The sequence below is a fragment of the Brassica napus genome, chromosome C4, assembly GCF_020379485.1.
Source record: "Brassica napus cultivar Da-Ae chromosome C4, Da-Ae, whole genome shotgun sequence".
NCBI lineage: Eukaryota > Viridiplantae > Streptophyta > Magnoliopsida > Brassicales > Brassicaceae > Brassica > Brassica napus.
The window spans coordinates 15587065-15608408 of NC_063447.1; the positions used below are offsets into that span (position 1 = coordinate 15587065).

General features: G+C 36.2%; 2 pseudogenes; both read right to left on the bottom strand.

Moving 5' to 3' along the window:
* LOC106436417 overlaps nt 1-1621 on the bottom strand; it is a 2013-nt pseudogene extending 392 nt beyond the window's left edge.
* Nucleotides 1622-19776: 18155 nt separating this feature from the next.
* Nucleotides 19777-21265, bottom strand: LOC125585827 (annotated as a pseudogene).
* Nucleotides 21266-21344: the final 79 nt, after the last annotated feature.

The window sequence follows — 21344 nt, forward strand, 5'->3', positions numbered from 1 at the left end:
TTCTTTGGAAAAACACAAAGCCAGTTTCCCACCGCAGCTCGTAGTGCCTATCCAATCTGACCATAAAGTTATATGCAACAAATTTTTTCAAACCTTCCACCACTCCCCAACACCTATGCTTTGAATCATATGTTCTTAACTGTAGAGCATCCGTATCGTAATAGTACAATACATCATCTACTACACACGCATCCCGCCACGTCTTAGAACTCAGCATCTCGTCCGTTTCCCATATACCCTCCTTTGGCTTGTAAACAAAGCTTTTATTTTTATCTGTTGTGTACATCTTATCAGCCATCGCGACACAACCATACAACGTCTCACCTAGATCTATGTTTGGTCTTAATATCATCCCAGGTTCCCACATTTTTGCTTCTGTATTGAACACCACCATCGCCTTCTTCTTCTTCATCGAGTCGTAGTTGTTTCCAATTACGTAGATTCTCCCATCGATGATGTCAGCAATTTTGTGAGACATGTGCAAAGGCATGTTGGGGAGGTGTTCCACAGTGCGAAGTCCACAGTCAATTCTTAAAAAGCCATCTCTCCCACCACCAAACACATAAATGCTCGAGCCTACAGAGAGAATGGTTGCGTCAAGCTTCTTAGCTGGAAGCAAGTGGATAAGGACCAAACTGCGTTTGCCGTTGGCTTTCCGGTGCAGAGTATACCAACGGTAGTCACGTGATTTGTCGTCATAGAGGAGAACATAGAAGCAGTGTTCGGTGAAACCTAAAACGGATCGTCTTACGTATAGCCCAGGTGAAGCAACAAGTGATCGGAAATACTTGGAAACGAGGGAGAGTGTTGGATACTCACGCCTCGGAACACGTGCTAAGATGTCAAACACGACGTCCTCGGGAAGTGACGTAATCAAAGCTGGTGCTTGAGACTCAATATCTCTCTCGGTTTTGGAAGCCATCTCCAGAAAAATAGCACACACCCTAATTTTAACGGTATGGGGAGGGAGAGCGCAGCGGAAACCCTAATCTTCTAGAGATGACTGAGTTTATAAATTAAGTCTTCTCCTAATTTATATTATATGATATCGAAGTTATATTTTAAATAATGTTTTTTCTTATCCAGTCACAAAACTCAGCATTCAAATTGTTATAATTTGTTTAGTAATAAAAAAGGGAAAAACAATTAGGGGGTGTATTGAATATGAAATTTGAAGTGATTTGATTTTAGTGAGTTTTTAGATGATGTTAAGAGAATATTAGAATTTAGTGTGATTTTTGTTAAATAACTCTAGAATCTCTTCGAAAATCATGGGATTTGAATTTTTATTTTTATAACTAAGAAATTCCTCTCAAACATCCTAAAAACATTTAAAGCATCTAAAATCTCCAACTTAAATTTTGTTCAATAACAGTGGATTTCAGAGTGTTTGTTAAAATGACAAGTTCAATAACACTGGATTTGAAAATATTTTTTAAAATCCTCATTTGAATAACACTGAATTTGCCATTTTAATACAAATCATCTGAAACTCTTAATTGAATACATAACATTCATTCATTGTTTTATTCCTTGATTAGTTTTAATTTATTTTAATTACATTTTGGTAGGGCTGTTCAATATGGCAAAACCGAACCGTACCGAACCGAAATAGATAATATGATTTGGATTTGGTATATACCGTACAAACCGAATGGATATGATTCTTAAAAAACCGTAGGATTTGGATATGGTTCGGTATATAACCGATAAAACCGAATAAACCGAATAAAACCGATAAAAAAATAGAAACATGTAAACATGTATATATTTTAAAACAAAGTATGAAAATCATAAGTTAATTTTTTTGCTAATAACTATTACCATATTTTTTACAGTAATAAAATAGTTCTGATTTGTAAAACACTTGAACTATAATTAAATAACAATTCATCGCAAACATGCTTCTTATTTTCTTAGTATTCTTTTGATCTTTTTTCTTTAATTTAGCATTGACTAAATTGAAATAAAGAATATAAATTTGATGATAACAATTAGTGGAAATTCTTCACAATTTTTTTTAATCTATAAACGAATAGAGTTTCGTGTTTAATAGAAGAAACATGACTTTGATGAACGCTAAATATGAAAGAATATAATAACTTATTTTTTGTGCTTCGTGCTTCTGTTTTATTTTTGTTTTTTATTTTTATTATCAAAATTTTGAGCTTTGATTTTAATTATAGATTTGATTATTTTATTAGATGATAGAAATTTTTTTTATTTTTGTTCTTTTATTTAAACTTATAATATTTTTTAATAAATGAATGTGTTGACAACAAGACTCTAAAATTCATATAATATGATCCCAAAATAAAGAATTATGTTTTTTGGTATAAAACCGAATAAACCGTAAACCGACGGTATATAAACCGAACCGAAGCAAATATGGATTTAGAATGGTAGTTATATTTTACTAACCGAAATACCGAAAAACCGAAAAAACCGAACCGAAACCGAACCGATATCCGGATTGAACACCCTTACATTTTGGTTTGTAATGTCAACTAGATGTTTTCCTGCAATGCAGAAACAAAATTTTAAAATTTAAATAATATTTTAAATTTTTTTTGTTAATTTTTAGATTTAATTTTTTTGCTGACAATATTTAATTTTAAATTTTAATCTAATTATATGTAAAAAAAATAGATACAAGAAATAATTTTTATTAAAGTTTATGTTTAATAACATATATGTATATATCTAAAATTATAATCTTAGAAAGATTTTTTATCTATTTATTTGGTTAAAAATGGGAATTTGCCAAAACTACCACTTTCCTTGTACCACATTTGATTTATACCTTAGTCAATTTTACCATTAAAATTTTAATAGGCAAAATACTATTGTACCCCTGAATAATTAAACCTAAAGCATCTTTATCTTTCCCACGGTTTCTTCAAAGCTCAAATTTCCCAAATCTCAGATTCTTCACGTTGACCAATTCCGGCGAGATCTGAAGACGCTGACGAGTTTTCCGGCGAGATCTGACGACGATGACGAGTTCTCCGGCGAAGCTGACATACTCTACAAGCTCAGACAAACAAGACGATCTCTCTCTCCTGACGCCTAAGAACGCTAACAAAGGTAAGAGGAGAATAGATTGTGATTTTCGTCTCTTTCTGTAATTGTAGCTTGGTTTACCAAAATCAATCTGTTTCTGGGAAGGAAGAAAAAGTTTTTCTCATGAAGTTTTCAAATCTCAAATTTATAAGACCTTATAAATTGGATCCTTTCGAATCTTACTGTTGATCTGTTAGCAATCAAAAGACATAGAGCTTACTTAACATATATTTAATTCATGAGAAAGTACTAACCTAAGAGTAAGATTATTCCATGATTACTTCTTCTCTATGTTGATCTGGTAATGTTTCATGGAATTACAAAGGTGTGCTGTGAGCCTTTGGAATTAAAGGATGCTGTGGAGAATATGTGTGGTGATATGCATATCAAGTACCTCACTTTCTTGAGGTAATACAATGCTACTATTTGTAGCTTGACTAGCAAGGTTTAGTATGTGCAGTATATGAGGTGAAAGTTAGTGTTTTGGTAGTGTAACGTTCTGTTTGGTACTTTCTGAGATTCATTTTTTTTTTATGTTTTGTCTTGTGTATAATATCTAGAGAAGCAGTGGAGATGGAGCATGAGTTTGTTGAGTTACGAAAGCATATTCACTACAAGAAAACAGCGGTATTCTGACGGACATTCCGACGGAAAATGAAATCCTCGGAATATCCCGAGGAATTTCCGAGGAAATTCCGAGGAAATTCCGAGGAAACACAAAATTTGGTTTCCTCGGAATTTCCTCGGAATATACCGACAAGAATTCCGAGGAAATATCAATCCGTCGGAATATTCCGAGGAAATTCCGAGGAAATATGTGTTCCTCGGAAAAAACCGATGAATTCCGAGGAAATATTATAGACGTTGGAGAGCCGTTGGGGGATTTTACAAAATTCCGAGGAAATTCCGACGAACTAGCCGTTGGCGTCGGAATTCCGTCGGAATTTCCTCGGTCTGTCGGCAGGATTTAAACTATAAATACAAGCACTCCTCTTCCTCTTCATTCACTCCATATCTTCATCCTCCCTCTTACTCTATTTACACACGAATTTGATTCATAAAAAATATGTCTTCTTCAAATTATTTTCGTTCTTGGATCGATCGACCTCATTTGGATCCGAACACGAGATTGCTTACGGAAGAATACCAACGAGGTATAACCGAATTCATGGGGTTAGTTCACCGACAACCGGAAGCAAAAACAGGTAAGTTAAGATGTCCTTGCTCTAATTGTAAAAATAGAAAGGTTATTAAAGAGTGGGATGTTTGGACTCATCTATATTTGAGTGGGTTTACACGAAGTTACAAAATTTGGTATCATCATGGGGAAACTGATTATGAACATGGTAGTACTAGCGAACCTCAGCCAGCGGTTAGATTAGAAGAACCAATTAGAACGGATGTAGATTATGGTGTAGGTACTGAGCAGATGGTAAATGATCATTTTAGAGGGGAAGATTTACCCAATGCACAAGCTAGGAGATTTTATGATATGTTGGATGCTGGAAAGCAACCATTGTACGAAGGTTGCAGAGATGGTCATTCAGCTTTATCATCTGCTACAAGATTGATGGGCATTAAAACAGATTATAATTTGGCTGAAGACTGTGTGGATGCGATTGCTGATTTTGTAAAAGGTATTCTACCCGAGGATAATGTAGCTCCTGGTTCATACTACGAGGTTCAGAAACTCGTAGCTGGTCTTGGTTTATCGTATCAGGTAATAGATGTATGCAGCGACAACTGCATGATTTATTGGACGGCGGATGAACAACGTGTTACAGGCAAATTTTGTGGAAAGCCTCGTTATAAAGATACGAGTGGAAGAGTTCCAGTGCCATATAAAAGGATGTGGTATTTACCTTTGACGGAAAGGTTGCAGAGGTTGTATCTGTCTGAACGCACAGCGCAACCAATGAGATGGCATGCGGAGCACTCAACAGATGGTGAGATCAGATATCCTTCAGATGCAAAAGCATGGAAGCATTTCCAATCAAAGTATCCCGACTTTGCGTATGAGAGAAGAAATGTCTACCTTGGATTATGTACTAATGGTTTCAGTCCGTTTGGCAAGAGTAGAAGACAGTATTCTCTATGGCCCGTCATTCTTACACCATATAACCTACCCCCAAACTTGTGCTTGCGACGAGAGTTTTTGTTTCTCTCGATTCTCGTTCCCGGACCAGAGCATCCTAAGAGATCACTTGATGTGTTTCTTCAGCCACTAATATATGAGTTGCAACAACTATGGGCTCAAGGTGCTGAAACATACGATGTTTCGTGTAAAGAAAACTTTCAAATGAGGGCAGTACTAATGTGGACAATAAGTGATTTTCCAGCATATGGTATGTTGTCTGGATGGACAACGCATGGAAGGCTATCATGTCTATATTGTCAAGATAACACTGATGCTTTCCAACAAAAACACGGAAGGAAAACGTGTTGGTTTGATTGTCACAGGAGATTCCTACCACCTGATCGTCCATATCGTAGGAGTAGGAATTTGTTTACGAAGAACAAGAGGGTGTTTGACAGTCCACCTCCGGAAATTTGTGGGAAAGATTTGAAGATACAACTAAGAGATTTTGGTGCAGAAAGGACGCCAGACGTCGGTGGACATGAGCGTTTTCCGGTAGATGTTGTTGGAGAACTACATAACTGGCACAAAAAAAGTATTTTCTGGGATCTGCCATACTGGGAGGATCATCTGCTAAGGCATAATTTAGATGTCATGCATATTGAGAAGAACTTTTTTGACAATCTCATGAACACGATCCTTAATGTTCAAGGTAAAACAAAGGATAATTTGAAGTCAAGACTGGATTTAGTCGATATATGCGCTCGTTCAGAACTTCATGTTGATGAGAATGGTAGGGCTCCTTTTCCCATATACCGACTTGATGCAGAGGGCAAAGATGCGTTCTTTGATTGGATTTTTAACGATGTGGAATATCCAGACGGTTACGCATCAAATTTGCGTAACTGTATCGACAGAAAGGAAGGAAAGTTTACTGGCTTGAAAAGCCACGATTGCCATGTAATGATGCAGCGCCTCCTTCCGTTTGCCTTCAAGGAACTATTACCACGAAATGTTCATGAAGCAATTGCAGGGATAAGTGGTTTCTTCCGCGATTTATGCACGAGATCAGTGACTCTTGAAGGTATTGAAAATTTGAAGACTAACATAGCCGTGATTCAGTGCAACCTTGAGAAGATATTTCCTTCTTCATTTTTTGATGTTATGGAGCATCTTGTTATTCACCTGGAAAGAGAATTGGAACTTGGTGGTCCTGTGCAGTATAGATGGATGTATCTGTATGAGCGGTATATGTTCCATTTGAAGAAGATGGTGAAAAATTTAAGTAGGGTGAAAGGTTCTATAGTCGCACAGATGATCAATGAAGAAACTTCAAACTTTGCCGAGTACTACTTTCCAGCAGAAGATCAGACCAAAAACAGAAGACCTGCTCGGCATGATGATAGAGGCGAACGGGCAACATATCCTGTTACGGTTCCAGACATATTCACAGACGTTGGGCGACTTAGCGGAAAACCAAAGGACCGTCGACTTACTGAGCAGGAGCGCAGTCATTTGCAAACATATTTGCTCACCAACTGCGAAGATGTTCTTCAATATGAGAGGTAAATAAATTAACTTACAAATTTTTATTTTAACAAGTTGAAATTTAAATCTTAATTAATTACATTATTGTCATCATATGTACAGGATTTTCATTGCAGAAAAGCGGTTCGAATATAGATACGCTACAGAGGACGAACTAGAAGAAATGAAGCAGAGATAATTTGCTAGATGGATGTTTATTTATGTGAGTGCTTTAAACAAATTAAAATATCATCTATCACATATTTATACTAATTCACATTTATTGATATAACATATATATGTGCTATTAATAGGTGTCTGCTGGTTTGGCCAGAGGTGAAACATTTGACGATTGGATACGCGAGATGGTCGTTGGACCAAACTTTGTTGTGAAGTCATATCCGAGATTTTGTACTCGAGGATATGCATTCACAACTCAGAAGAGGAGACGTTCGAGTACGACTTATGATGCTGGCGTTTGTTCTGCATCAGGAGATGATGTATACTACGGACACATACATGAGATTTTGGAAATCAAGCATTTGGGCATGGTTGGATTGCGCTGTACTGTTTTCTATTGTGATTGGCACGACAACACTCCAGATCGAGGTGTGAGAACAGATGCATTTGGTGTTACATCAGTAAATTCGAGGCGAAAGCTGCAATATTATGATCCTTTCATTCTTGCTTCTCAGGCCGATCAGGTAATTAAATGTTAATTATTCAGAATGATTCATCATCATGTGTATTAATTTATAATTTTTCTAAATGTTACAGGTTTGTTATATCAAGTACCCCCGAGTAAGGAACAGAGATGATCCATGGGTTACTGTTACAAGACTCAACCCGAGAGGCCGAGTTCAGGGAAGTTCTGAGCTGGAAGACCCACTACAACCAAGCACATCCGGCAACTTAAGTGCAGCAGAAGATTTAGCTGGAGTTGGCCTTGTAGTTGATTTAACCGACTTCAGAGAGGAAGCCGTCGTTCACGTAGAGGATGAACCAGTGATTGGAGAGTTTCACCAAGATCCAGATTCAGATTCATCTAGTGATGATGACTCGGAAACAGAATACCATTGATTTTTTTTTTTTTTTTTAAAGAAATACCGAGGAAATTCCGAGGAACACTTGATATAACCTCTTTCCTCGGATATTAGTTATTTGGTTTATCTAGCAAGGTAAAGCTGAATAAGAATTAAAAACTACTCAAAACACAACCAAATAAAACGAAGAAACCATGTAAAAGATATAGGAACTCGTAATTAAGAAAAAAAATAAAATAAAAAACTAAGTTCAAAACTAAGTTCAAAATTAACCGAAAAAAATAGCTCCTACTCCTCGTCTCCTGCTCCAGATGTTCCTGCATCTTTGGCTCTCTTAGACCTCTTTCTTACCCTGTGTGTACCACTCGAACCCGAACCAGAGCTGGATGGAGAGTTGTCCCGATGAACTACATCATCCTTTTGGCAACGACACGGCCTGATACGTGAAATGGCAGCCCAGATCTTGTGTAGCATGTCGTTGTTTGTCTTTATGCTCTGATCTCTCCAATGTTGTTGCTGGCGCGAAGTGGCGTTCGGTGGAAGCTCTTGCAGCTTGTACTGGCTGGAGTCTGATGGGAGTAGCTGATGGGGTTGTGAATCATCTGGAATGGCTTGTGCAGCCTCATCTTCTCCTTCTTCATCATCCACGGCCTTGCCTTTGGTCTGATATTTTGGCGTGAAGAAGGATGGCTTGTCTACTAGTGCGGTAGCAGGGGGTAGGAACTCAACTGCAGCCTCTGAAAGTAGAGCAGTCAGGCCGATCTGAGGCAGGTGGCAGTAGAGTGTTTTCTTCGCTCGGTCCTGGAATACGTAGACGTAAGGACCATCCCGATGGATCCTCGAGTGGGGACCAGCTATGAACTCCTTACTTACTAGATTTTTGACATCCAGGTAGTTCCAAACAATGTTGTTCGATCTGTCCAGTGCTACCTGATGGTTCTCGCAGTCTACACCCACATGTGTAAGGATCCGAGTAATCACTGCACCAAATCCACATGCACTGCTCTTGGATTTGGTTACTTTCCCCTTGTATCCTGCTAAGTTTGCGGCCAGCACCGCTCCCATGTTGAAGGCAGTAGCAGGTGGGAATGTAGAGTTTCCAAATGCCGGTAGCAAATGCCTCACACCCTGGTACAGGAGGCACAACTCCCATTGCGTGACTGATGCGGCTGTGGTTGTCCCGTATAGCAATGAGCCAATGAGGCGTGTGGCATATCTCAGTACTGGGCTCCGGATAAGTGACTCCTTTGCCTGAGAAGATCTATAAACCCCTGTGCCAATCGTTTCCCAGAAGTTCAACAGCTCTGAAGTCCAATAAAGACCAGATGTTCTCTCCCCTGCACTCAATCCAAATAATCCGCAGAGGTCTGTGAAAGATACCTCAAAGTATTTTTTTCTGCACTACGAATGCCAGAAAACCTTCCTGATGGCTATCATCGGGATGGCTGACGTATGCGGATGCTATGAACTGGCGTACCAACTCCGGATAAGTGGGTTCGTTGAGGTTGCATAGTTGGCCTAGACCCATGTTCTGGAACAGCCCTTCAATGTCTGATTTGATTCCAAATATTGTCATCGTCTCAGGACATGCTAGATGTGTATCCGGAACGGCTACCTTCTTCATGTTGTTGTAGTGGGTGGTATCAGACATATCCCACTTCTTTGGCCTTTGCTTCTCTTGCTGAGACGAACCCTCTTCTTGTGTGTTCTTCTTTGCTGATGTTTTCGGGCGGTTCATTCTCTACAAAATAGAATCTTTGAAACAAGTGAGTATGCAGTATATGTTTTGATAAAAAACAAGCGAGTTGTGATAAAAAAAACCAAATTTAAAAAAATTCTCAATCCCTAAATCATCTCAAATCCTGTTCCAAACTCGTTGATCACAGACAATTGTGTTCTATTACATGTTTAAACATCTGTTTCATACATATTTGATCAAGGAATCAACACGGAAATAACAAATTCACAAAACCCAAAAAATTGCTCAAGAACACGATTTGAGAATGTGGAGATTCGCGGAGTATACATTACAATTGTATAAGAAATGAAATACGGCAAAAAAATTAATGTTTTGAAACCCCAAACACTAGTTCCTCGGTATTTCCTCGAAATATTCCGAGGAAATTCCGACGGATATTTTACTATCCGTCGGAATGTCCTCGGAATATTTTCATTTTACCGGGCAAATATTTCGCGAAAATTGAAATTATAATTCCGACGGAATTCCGACGGATAATATCCGTCGGACCCTAGGTTTTATAACCACGGGCCCCTTCTTCTTCCCCATTTCTTTCTTCTTCCTCTGCGCGACTCCTCTCTTTTTTCTCCGGCGATTTCCCCCTGAAATCCGACGATATCTCCGGCGATCTCCCCCTTTTCTTACACAAATCATGTAAGGACCCTATCCCACTCTCTTAGGTTCTATTTGTTAGGTTTTTGTGTAGTTTTGATAGATTTTTGTTAGGGTGATTGGTTAGGACTGTGATTTTTGGTTGTATAATAGGTTTAGAATTGTGATTTGGTTGAATAATTTGTTTTGTTGAATTGATTTATAATTTTTTTATAATTTTTTTATTTTTTTGTATTTATAAAATCGATTTTTGTATTTTACAAAACGATTTTTCTATATAAATTCGATTTTTTGGATTTTACAAAATCTTTTTGTATATAAATTTGATTTTTTGGATTTTACAAAACATTTTTTAATATCTATACAACTTTTTTTGTGATTAAAAACTATTATTTGGGATTTAAAAATATTTTTAATATATAAATTTATTATTATAACTGTTTTTTGTAATTATTAAACTATTTTTTATTTATTAAAACTATTTTTTTATTAGAACTATTTTCATATATTTATTAAATATTTTTAATATCTATAAATATTTTTTTTTTATTAAATTATTTGAGACTTTTTAAAAAAAAAAAATAATTTATATATTTCTGTATTTATTAAATATTTTTTTTTTAATTTACAGGTCTTATGATGATCAGATCCGGCCTCGACAGCGTCGTGGTCGTGGTGGTACGGGGAGCCAGTCTCGAGATTCAAGCCATTTTCAGGATTCCCCTTCGCCCCACAGCTCCAACCATACATCTCCCTCTGTTGCACCCGCTCCTGCTCCTCTCGCTCCCGCTGCTGCATCCGCTCGCTCCCGCTGCTGCATCCGCTCCTCCTCCTCCGGGTCCTCCGGGAGTGATGAGTGTTGCGGAGTTGGTTCAACAGCCCGGTCGTGACCATCTTCCGTATCTCACTCCGTATCCACATGGACGGGGTCAAACATGGTAATTAAACATTTTTTCTTTAAATTTGGATTCATTATTAACCGTTTGTTCTTTTTATTAGGTTCAACCGATCCGGGAACGGGATCAGCGCATGGATCAACCGTATGATGTACTCGGCCCTCGACAAGGGACATCCGACTTTCACTCACTTCCCTACCGACAAGCAGGTTCTGTGGTTTCGTCAGTTTGCGGTAAGTATTCTAGTTTTTTACTTATATTTTTAATCTTTAATATAAATTTTCTACTAATTGTGTTTTTTTTTCAGCAAGAGTTCAACTGGAATTCCGATGAGACGCTCTTTATCTATCACCACTTCGTCCATAAAGTTATGGACAACTATGGGAAGCAGATCCACGAGTTGAAGAAGAAGTGGGAAATCAATAAGGTTCGATTTAATTTATTAAACAATTTTTTAATTTATTAAACTATTTATAAATTTAATAAACGATTTTTTTTTTTATTAAAAGGTCCCAAAGTCGATGAACGACACGGTCTGGAAGGAGTTGTGTGCGCATTGGGATAAGGAAGAGACGAAAGAAACTTCTTCCACCAACTCCACCAACCGCAGGAGCGACCGTAAAGGGAAGGGCATCTACAAGCATAACTTGGGTGCTCAATCTATTGCCACTCTGGGAGATCGCATGGTAAGTTCAAACATTTTTTCTTCAATTATTTGAGTTTCAGAATTTTAATTTGTTGTGCATTTCTTCTAATTTCTAATGTTTCTTTAATTTATGTTTTTTTTCAAGGCGGAAGAAAATGATGGCGAGCCGGTTGATGATCTCGCCCTAATGAGGAGGGCGTATACCAACAAGAAGACCGGCCAGATTGATGACGGTCTTGTGAGGGACGTGGTCGACCTGGTCCAAACTCAGGTGGTAGAGGAAGTGTCTCAGCTTCAAACCGAGGATGACGCTTCGACGGCTTCGACCAACTTGTCCCGGTTTCGAATCAACGAAATCGTTGAATCCGTAAGTTCTTTTTTTTTTAAAGTTCAATTCATTTATTTCTTGGTTTAAATTTGTAAATTTGCCTATTTTCTATTAAGTCGGTTCCAAAGAAGAAGGGACGTTTGGTCGGTTTGGGTCGTCGCACCCGGTCGGTTCCTCCTTCTTCTGCACCACCGCCCTTTGTTGATCCAGAAGTACTTACGGCTCGGTTGAAGGACAAGGATGATCGCATATCTTTGTTGGAGACCCAGATGGCGGCTCAACAGGCGGGCTATGAGGCACAGAGGAGGCTGAACCAGCAAATGATGGAGATGATGCAGAGGATGTACCCGAACGAGGTGTTCCCGGACGTGCCAGACCCGTAGTTTTTTTTTTCCCAAAAACTCAGAATGTTTTATTTTTATTTCTGAAACTATGAATATTAATTAATATGATTTCAATTTTAATTTTAATTTTATATTTTCGAATTTAAATTTCAAAATTTTTATTTTTTATAAAAAATTAATATTTTTTACATTCCGAGGAAATTAATTATATTTTTTACTCGATCGATCGATGCGTTTTTGGACATATACCCATCGATCGATCCATTTATATAAAAACGTTCGAAATATACCGAGGGACATATTCCTCGGAATATACCGAAGGAGATATTCCTCGGAATATACCGAGGGAGATGTTCCTCGGAATATACCGAGGGACATGTTCCTCGGAATATTCCGAGGAAAAATGTCCCTCGGTATATTCCGAACGTGTTTTTATAAACGGATTGATCGATGGGTATATGTCCAAAAACGCATCGATCGATGTATATCCAGATGAAGTACTCCTTCGGTATATTCCGAGGAGATTTCCGACAAACTGGTGCTCCTCGGAATTTCCTCAGAAATGTGTTTCCTCGGAATTCCGTCGGATATTTCCGACGGAATTCCGAGGAAAGAAGAAATTCCGAGGAATTATTTCCGAGGACTTGTTTCGTCGGTATGTCGTCGGAATATCGTTATTCCGACGAAATTCCGACGATTTTTCCCCTCAGTATCCATGTTGTTTTCTTGTATTGATTATTTTTGAATCTTGTTTTTGGAAGTGAGTGTTGATGCGTAGGAATAATATGTGATTGACTTGCGTTCAGATTTTGAAGATAGACAGGGTTGGTGAGCTGTTTGAAGAAGCAAGAGAGACTCTGAAGAAGAACGTGGTTTGTGGGATCAAAGAATTACATATTTATAAAGCTTTATAAAAGTTGCAGAGTTGGCTTCTTAATACATTCTTCTCTTTCATCTTCTTCAAATATCTCTTATACTAAAATAATTGTATATCTCTCTTAGGAGTTGCATAATTGAAGAGATTAGTTGGACGTGTAAGTGAGTTTGGTTCCAATCGTTTTTTTTATAGAAGAGTGAGATATGGAAAAGCCTTGATGTTCTCAGATTATGTTAGTAATAACAACTTTTTATTGAGAACAAAGAATTATCTCCAATGTTTTGGTGAGAGACGTATATAGTCCTCTTAACTTATAGTCTTGCTCTTTCCATGAAATGTCCTGTTATTTTGCGGCTAAGTAATTGAGACTACTCTTTTTTATCACATTTTGTTTCTTGTTACAGAAATCAAGCTTGGTTAGGTTGACATTGAATGGTCTGTATTTTGTGCCAATACTCATATTACCAAATGAATTAAATGAAAAGAAACTTATAACGAAAGAGAGAACAAGAAGAGGAATAGTACATTATATCTAGAATTAAATGAATTTAAACCTTATGAATAATATATATATACTTATAAATGATTTTATATTTTCTCTTATAAAAGTTTTTAAATCTATTTCATAAAGTTTGTCAACATTCTATAAGATTTCATAAGTTTTTTGGATTTTATAAGGTTTTATAAATTATTTGAAATTCCTTATAAACAATTTTATTAAGTCAATTTTACAAGTTTCTATAAGTTTATATTTATTAATTTTTTTATAGGTTCATATAAATAATTTTATAATCCCCTATGAATGACTTATATAAATTCTTATGAATTTCACCTAGGGTATTTGTAAACTCTAACAAATGATTTTTAATTTTCTATAAATATAATTATAATATTTTATAAAGTTTTAAAAGGTTTTAGATGATTTTATAAATTAAATCAGTTTTATAAGACTTCATAAATCTCTTTAAAGTTTATAAAATTAACAAGAACTGAGTTTTGCAAGTACAAACTCTGTTGGAGCTAGATTCAAATGATTTACAAAGCTTTATAAATTAGTTTATAAATATTTATAATTAACTTATAGACTGCAGTAGATATTTTATAAAGTATTATAAACCAATTTATAAACCTGTATGAATAAATTTATACATTATTTTATAAACTTTAAAAAAGATTTATAAACTCTTTTTAACTCTTATTGATTATTTATATATTCTTGTAAACCCTTATAAATTATGTTACAAACTCTTATAAATTATTTTATAAACCTTTCTAAATGGTTATAGATTCTTATGAATGATTTTAGGGACTTTAGGGATTTTATAGATGCATGAAGAAATAAATTGTTTACATACCCTTTATAAAAGGTTTATAGACTCTTTATAAATGATTAATAAGCCGTTATAAATGGTTTCTAAAGTTTATAAAAAAGTTTATGAAATTTATAAATGTTTTATAAACCCTTATAAATTATTTACATACCTTAATAAGCCTTATAAATTATTTTACAAAACCTTATAAATTATCTTATAAGCCTTTCTAAATGGTTATAGACTCTTATAAATGATTTAAAGACCTTCTCACTGATTTCTTTTATAAACATTTATATACTTTATAGACTTCTTTATAAGCCTTTATAAATGGTTTATATACTCTTACAAATAATTTATAAACATTTATAAATGATCTACAAACTTTATAAATGATTTACAAACTTTATAAACTGTTCTTTTATAAACTTTACAAAAGATTTATAAATTTTTATTGATTATTTACTTATTCTTGTAAACCTTTATAAAATATGTTACAAACTCTTATAAATTGTTTTATAAGCCTTTCTAAATGGTTATAGATTCTTATGAATGATTTAGGGACTTTCTAATTGATTCGTAAACCTATATAAACCTTATAAATTGTTTATTAACTTTAACGTTTTCATAAACATTTATAAATTGTTTATAGACTTTAAAATTTTAAGTCTTTATAAATTGTTTATAAAATTATATAGAATCTAATCAGACAACATTCACCCTTTAGTTACAACAGAGATAGAAGAATGCAAATTATGTAGAGATACTGACTCAGCAAAAAACAAATCAGAGGACAGGTTGGATTATATCCTTTGAAGGAAATTCAATACGGCCACAGAGACGCCAGCAAGCTCCTGTGTTTAATAGAGACTTCTCAAAGACCCTAATGTCACGTACAAGCATCTGCAGAAGCAACAAACTTGTAACTCACTTGCAGCTCTTAAAAAAACTCAATTCTATGAGAAAAACTATGCTCTGCCTTTCAATGTCGAAAGACTAGATTATACTTGAGTTTAAAAAGTGATTACTAGTGAAACAAATGCAGACATGTTGACTCTTGGCATTAGAAACGTTCTCAAAACTATGCCAAACTTACCTTCGCCACCACGGAATTTTCTCATGAAGTGCATAAGGTTCGTAAACAAATCCATGGCTTACCGTCGACACTCTAATATCACCCTGAACTCGTAAATAGTTGATGTGAGACATCAAATCATAGGAAACAACTGACATATGAGACAAAAATGCAAGAAAGAGCAACAGAAACTGAGTTATTTAACACATTGTTTTCTGCAGCTGAGGTGGAGCCTTCACTTGCGTTGTAGCATACCTTTTATCACTGCTAAAGGGAAAAGACTCTGCAATCTAAGACACAAGAAGAAAAAAAAATGTCAATGATTGGTCAATAAGACTGAAGAAAAAAACAAGAGCCAATGATGAATATGGTGATTACCGTTGGAGATCGAAGCAACAGTGTGCTGGCAGGGTTGTGGCTCTCATATAAGCTTGAACACATGCTTCTTCCATGAGTTTCGGGAACTGAACATATCAATTACATTACTAAATAACTCAAAAGTAGAGATGACAATCATGGATCTGGACCGCGGGCCTGGCCCGTAAAGAACTGTCGCGGTACGGTATTGGGACGAGGTTTTCTAGGCCCGCAAATTTGCGGGCCTCGCGGGACGGGTCTTTGCGGGACTGGGCCGAAACGGGTCATGCGGGATTAAATGGACCCATATTTTTTTTCTTCATTTCTTATTTTACCTGAAACAAATGAGAAAAAGAGTGAGAAGAAAGCGATTTTTGTGACTTTTTCCCTAAAAAACATAAGGAGTTCCGACGATGATGCATGATTCGAGCTCCGGCGATGATGATTCGAGCTCCGGCGATGACGACTCCAGCTCCGGCGATGACGATTCGAGCTCTGGTGGTGTTTTGATTTGGTTTTTTCTTTTTATTACACACAACTATGAATTGCTTTATTACAATGTGATATTTCTTTTTTAAGTTGATTGGTTTTGTTTTCAGTACTGTGAAGTGGTGTTTTTCTTAAATTAAATTTGGTTATAATGGTGTTGTTTAGGAGAAAAGTTGGTTGTATATCACGTCACTTGTATAATTTGGCAAAGTGATTCACGATTTTTTTTGCAATCCAAACAATTAAAAAGAGAGATGGTTTGATGAAGACATACAATTGAGCCAAATTATTACAAAGACAACAACTCAATCAGACTCAAACTCAACAAAAGCTTATGTTGATAACAAAAGAAGGCTTTTAACTCAAGAACGCAAGCACAAACAGAGTTTTGAGGTATTGATGTTGATAATGCTTTAGTGAGGCTTAATGAGCTCTCTTCAACTCTCTTACACAACTCTTCTACTTGAACATTCATGAAAGAAACTGTAGTAGACTGTTTGATAAAGAGGCGTCCCGCGGGACAGCCCGCGAAGGCTTATATATTCTGCGGTACGGGTTTGGGCCGACATTTTGAAGACCGCAGCCCGCGCGGGACTAACCCGCCGTGGTACGGGACGGAATGGGATGAGTAAACCTATTTGACATCTCTACTCAAAATCATCAAGTCAGATTCAAACTAGTGGAGAAATGGAGTCTTGATTCACTACCGTGTGAAAGAGAAGAATGAAAGCTCCTCCAACACCCCAATTTGAAATCATCTCCAACTTGAGTCTAAGAGAACTCATTTCCACTCCGAAAGCTGGAGACAAATAATGGAAAACGATAAAAATGGATTAATTTTAAGCTGTCGCAGCAATGGAAACATGATGCAGAAATTAAAAATTGAATCTTTTTGCGTTAAATTGAGATTTGAAAACTCAAAAGGTTGACCGAGCAGCGTGTGGTAAAAGCAAACGATTCATAGTTCAACACATTTTTTCCTAAAACTTAGATTTATAAAGAGTTATAAATTTTTAAAAACTTAATGTTCACTATCGGAAATCTTTCTCTTAGATCCGACTATTAATAGATAACTCTTTCTCTTAGATCGAAACAACAAAATCTGAGAAAATTACTTTCAAGTTGTGATTCTTGCTCGATCTCGTCGTCGCTCGATCTCGTCGCCGTCGTCGCTCACTCTCGTCTGCTTCATGCATGAGAGAGGATACACTCGATCTCGTCGTCGTCGCTCGATTTCGTCGCCGTCGTCGCGTTGCCGTCGCTCTGTCGAAGCTTTCTCTCTCGAGAGAAAGAGATAGGAAATTAGGTTAGAATTGTGAGAGAGTTATTTTTGTCTTTTGCCTATTAATGATTTAGTTATTTATGAAAATGTCCTCCTTCTAAGTGTATATATGAATAGTGGTACTAAACAAAGTGTAAAAGTAAAATTTCAAAAGTAAAATGATTTAGGCATATATAATTATCAAATAGTAAAATAATATTACTAAAATTTGTATATATTAAAAAGAGACTAATGGTATTGGAATACATAAAATTACAATTTTTAAAAACTGCATACAATTTATAATTTTTTAATAAGAAAAATTACTTAATTATAAAAAGTAGAATTACATAATATTTTGAAAATTATAAATAATTATATTTTCATTTCTACTGTTATATTATTTATTGGTATAATAAAAGAAGGGAGAAATTCTTAGAATAGCTCTTTTTAATTTATTTTTACCCAAGACTTACAAAAAAAAATGACCAAAAGAGATTTTATTTAAACATATGGTTTAGGATTAATTGGATAGGTTTTGGATTAATATGGTTTTATTTAAACATATGGTTTAGGATTAATTGAATATTTTAAAATAAATAAACAAAACTTACAGCTTCTAGACGGACTCCTGCATGAGGTTTTTGTCTGGTTCTGTGAAGCATGGGCAAATGACCATCTTTATCCTTCGTCCTTCGAGAAGCCGAGCACGAATTGGCATTTTTGATCGAAGAGGAGTGCTCCCAATAGGCGATGAGGCCATCCCACACATCCGTCGTGAGCTCAGTGGGCTTTCTCTCATACCCGTAGATCTCGCACTTGTCCTTCCAATCAGAGACTGTGTTGCAGAGGCGGATCTTTGCCTTTGCAACGAATTCTGCCTTCACCCTCTCGGTGATTCCCAAAGACCAATGCCACTTTTGCTGAAACATAAAAATTTTGAAAAAATTACAATTAATAATAAATATTAAAAATATATATATATATATATTTAAAAGTGAAAATTTAATTAAATTTAAAAATCTTACCGCAAAACATTTAAACCACGTGATCTTAACGTGATTTGGTGTCTTGCTCCGGTTCGGATATGCCCCGTCGTAGTAACCCTTAATCGTCGCCGAAACGCTCCGGCTAACACGGTTGTTAGCCCCAAACCTGAAAAAAACAATTTAACCGTTAGAAAATAAAAATTATTTAACTTTTAATGTAGTAAAAATTAATAACTTACCAATAAGTTCCTCGGGGTCTATCGGGGTCTATAACATTCAAACCCTCCCGTCCAGGCTGGGCAAGCAAATCCTCCACCGTATATCTCGCGAAGGGAGCATATGAAGGCACACGCAAATTCGGATGAACTGCACCTTCTGGGACAGGCTGAGGTGCAGCCGCTGGAGGAGGAGGTGGAGGCATCTGCGGTGGAAGAGGAGGACTCGAAAAAACTCTCTGAGAAGTCTGAGAGTCAAGAACTGCATCGGAAGACGATGGACCGGAAGAAGATGTATCGGAACCATCGCCAAACAACTGGGCATAAGTAGGTGCTGCTGATTTCCTTCTAGGAGCCATCTAAATTTTTTTTTAATAAATTTAATCAATTATGACGACATAATAAAAAAATTATTCCGTTACCTAACTAATCACCTAAACTATAGTATTCCGTCATCTAATTAATCACCTAAACTAATCATCTAACTAATCACCTAAACTAATTACCTAACTAATTAATAACCTAAACTAACTTTAAAAAAAAAAGAGAAAAGAGAGTGTACCTTAGAGGGAGAGGAGAGGAGTTTGGGAGGAATGAACGAGGAAGTCTCGTCTCGGCGTCTCAATATATAGAAAAGGATTCGTCGTAAACGTGACGTAATATTACGACGAAGTTACCAGGCCCGCGTTTTTTCATTTACGACGAAGTTACCAGGCCCGCGTTTTTCGATTTACGACGAAATTACGTCGAAACGTCGGTTTATGACGAATTTACCAGGCCCGCGTTTACGACGAAGTTACCAGGCCCGCGTTTTTCCATTTACGACGAAATTACGTGGGATAGATAACCATTTACGACGATTTTACGACGCTTAACCCTAAACACCGAGAATGAAATCCCTAAACCCCAAAGTCACATATCATCTAACATCATATTCCTTTAGAAAAACACAAATCCAGTTTCCCACCGTAGCTCGCAGTGCTTATCCAATCTGAACTACTACTCTCAGGCAACAATTCTTCCAAACCTTTAACGACACCCCAGCACCTGTGCTTTGAATCATATGCTCTTAACTCCAGCTTATTAAAATCGTACAATACATCATTGATGACACACGCATTACTCCCCACACCTTAGTACTCAGCATCTCTTCCGTTTCCCATTTACCCTCCTTTGGCTTGTAAACAAAGCTTTTACGATAATCCTGCGTGTACATCTTATCAGCCATCACGACACAATTACACCAGTCTTCTTGTAGATCTATGTCTGTTATTATCATCGCAGGCTCCCACATTTGTGCTTCTATATTGAACAGCACCATCACCTTCTTCTTCATCCGCTTCCAGTCCTCGTAGTCCTTTCCTATTACGTAGATTCTCCCATCGATGACGTCAGCAATTATATGAGCCATGCGCACAGGCATTCTGGGGAGGTGTTCCACAGTGTGAAATCTACAGTCAATTCTTAACACGCTATCTCTTGTCTTATCTTTTCTCCCACCACCAAACACGTAAATGCTCGAGCCTACTGCGAGAAATCTTGCCTCAGGATTCATAGCGGGAACCGAACGGATAAGGACCAAGCGACGTTTGCCGTTGGCTTTCCCGAGGAGAATATGCAAACTTTGATCACGTGATTTGTCGTTAAGAGGAGAACATATAAGCAGTGTTCAGTGAAACTTAATAAGGATCGTCTTACGTATATCTCAGATTCTCAGGTGAAGCAACAAGTGACCCGAACTGCTTGGAAACGAGGTAGAGTGTTGAATACTCGAACCTTGGAACACGAGCTAAGATGTCAAAGATGACGTCCTCTGGAAGTGACATAATCAGAGATGGTGCTTGCGACTCATTCCTTCTCTTAATTTGGGAAGTCATCTCCAGAAAGAGCACACAGCCCTAATTTTAACGATAGGGAGAGAGAGAAGTAGAAAACCCCAAAACCCTAATCTTCCAGACATGACTCAGTTTATTAAGACTTCTCCAAATCCCCTATATATTATTCGAAAATCAGCCATGTGTCATCACTACAATGATTCTTAGAATCATTAGAGAAATATATTGGTCCATCTAATTATATAATAAGATTTTTATTAAACTAACAATAAATTCATTATTAATGTTCTTTATTATTTCCTTAAATAAAATTTACGGAATTGCCTAATGTGACTAAAGTATATACAACAATTAATGATTTAGAATAATAAATATTTGATAAAAATTAGTGTATCTTCTATCATATATGTTTAATTTTAAACTATTAAATAAATTAAACAATCACAATAGTCATATAATAAAAATTTTAATTTTTTTGTATATGTTATATTTTGAATTTTTAAAAACGACTATAAATTACTAAAACGTTAAAAGTTTCACATTCAAATTATGTGATCCATGGTTTAAATTTTCTGTTATGACAAAATGCAAACGATTACAAAATTATATAAGTAAAAAGCCTAATTTAATTAATTATTAAGATTAATATATATATATATATA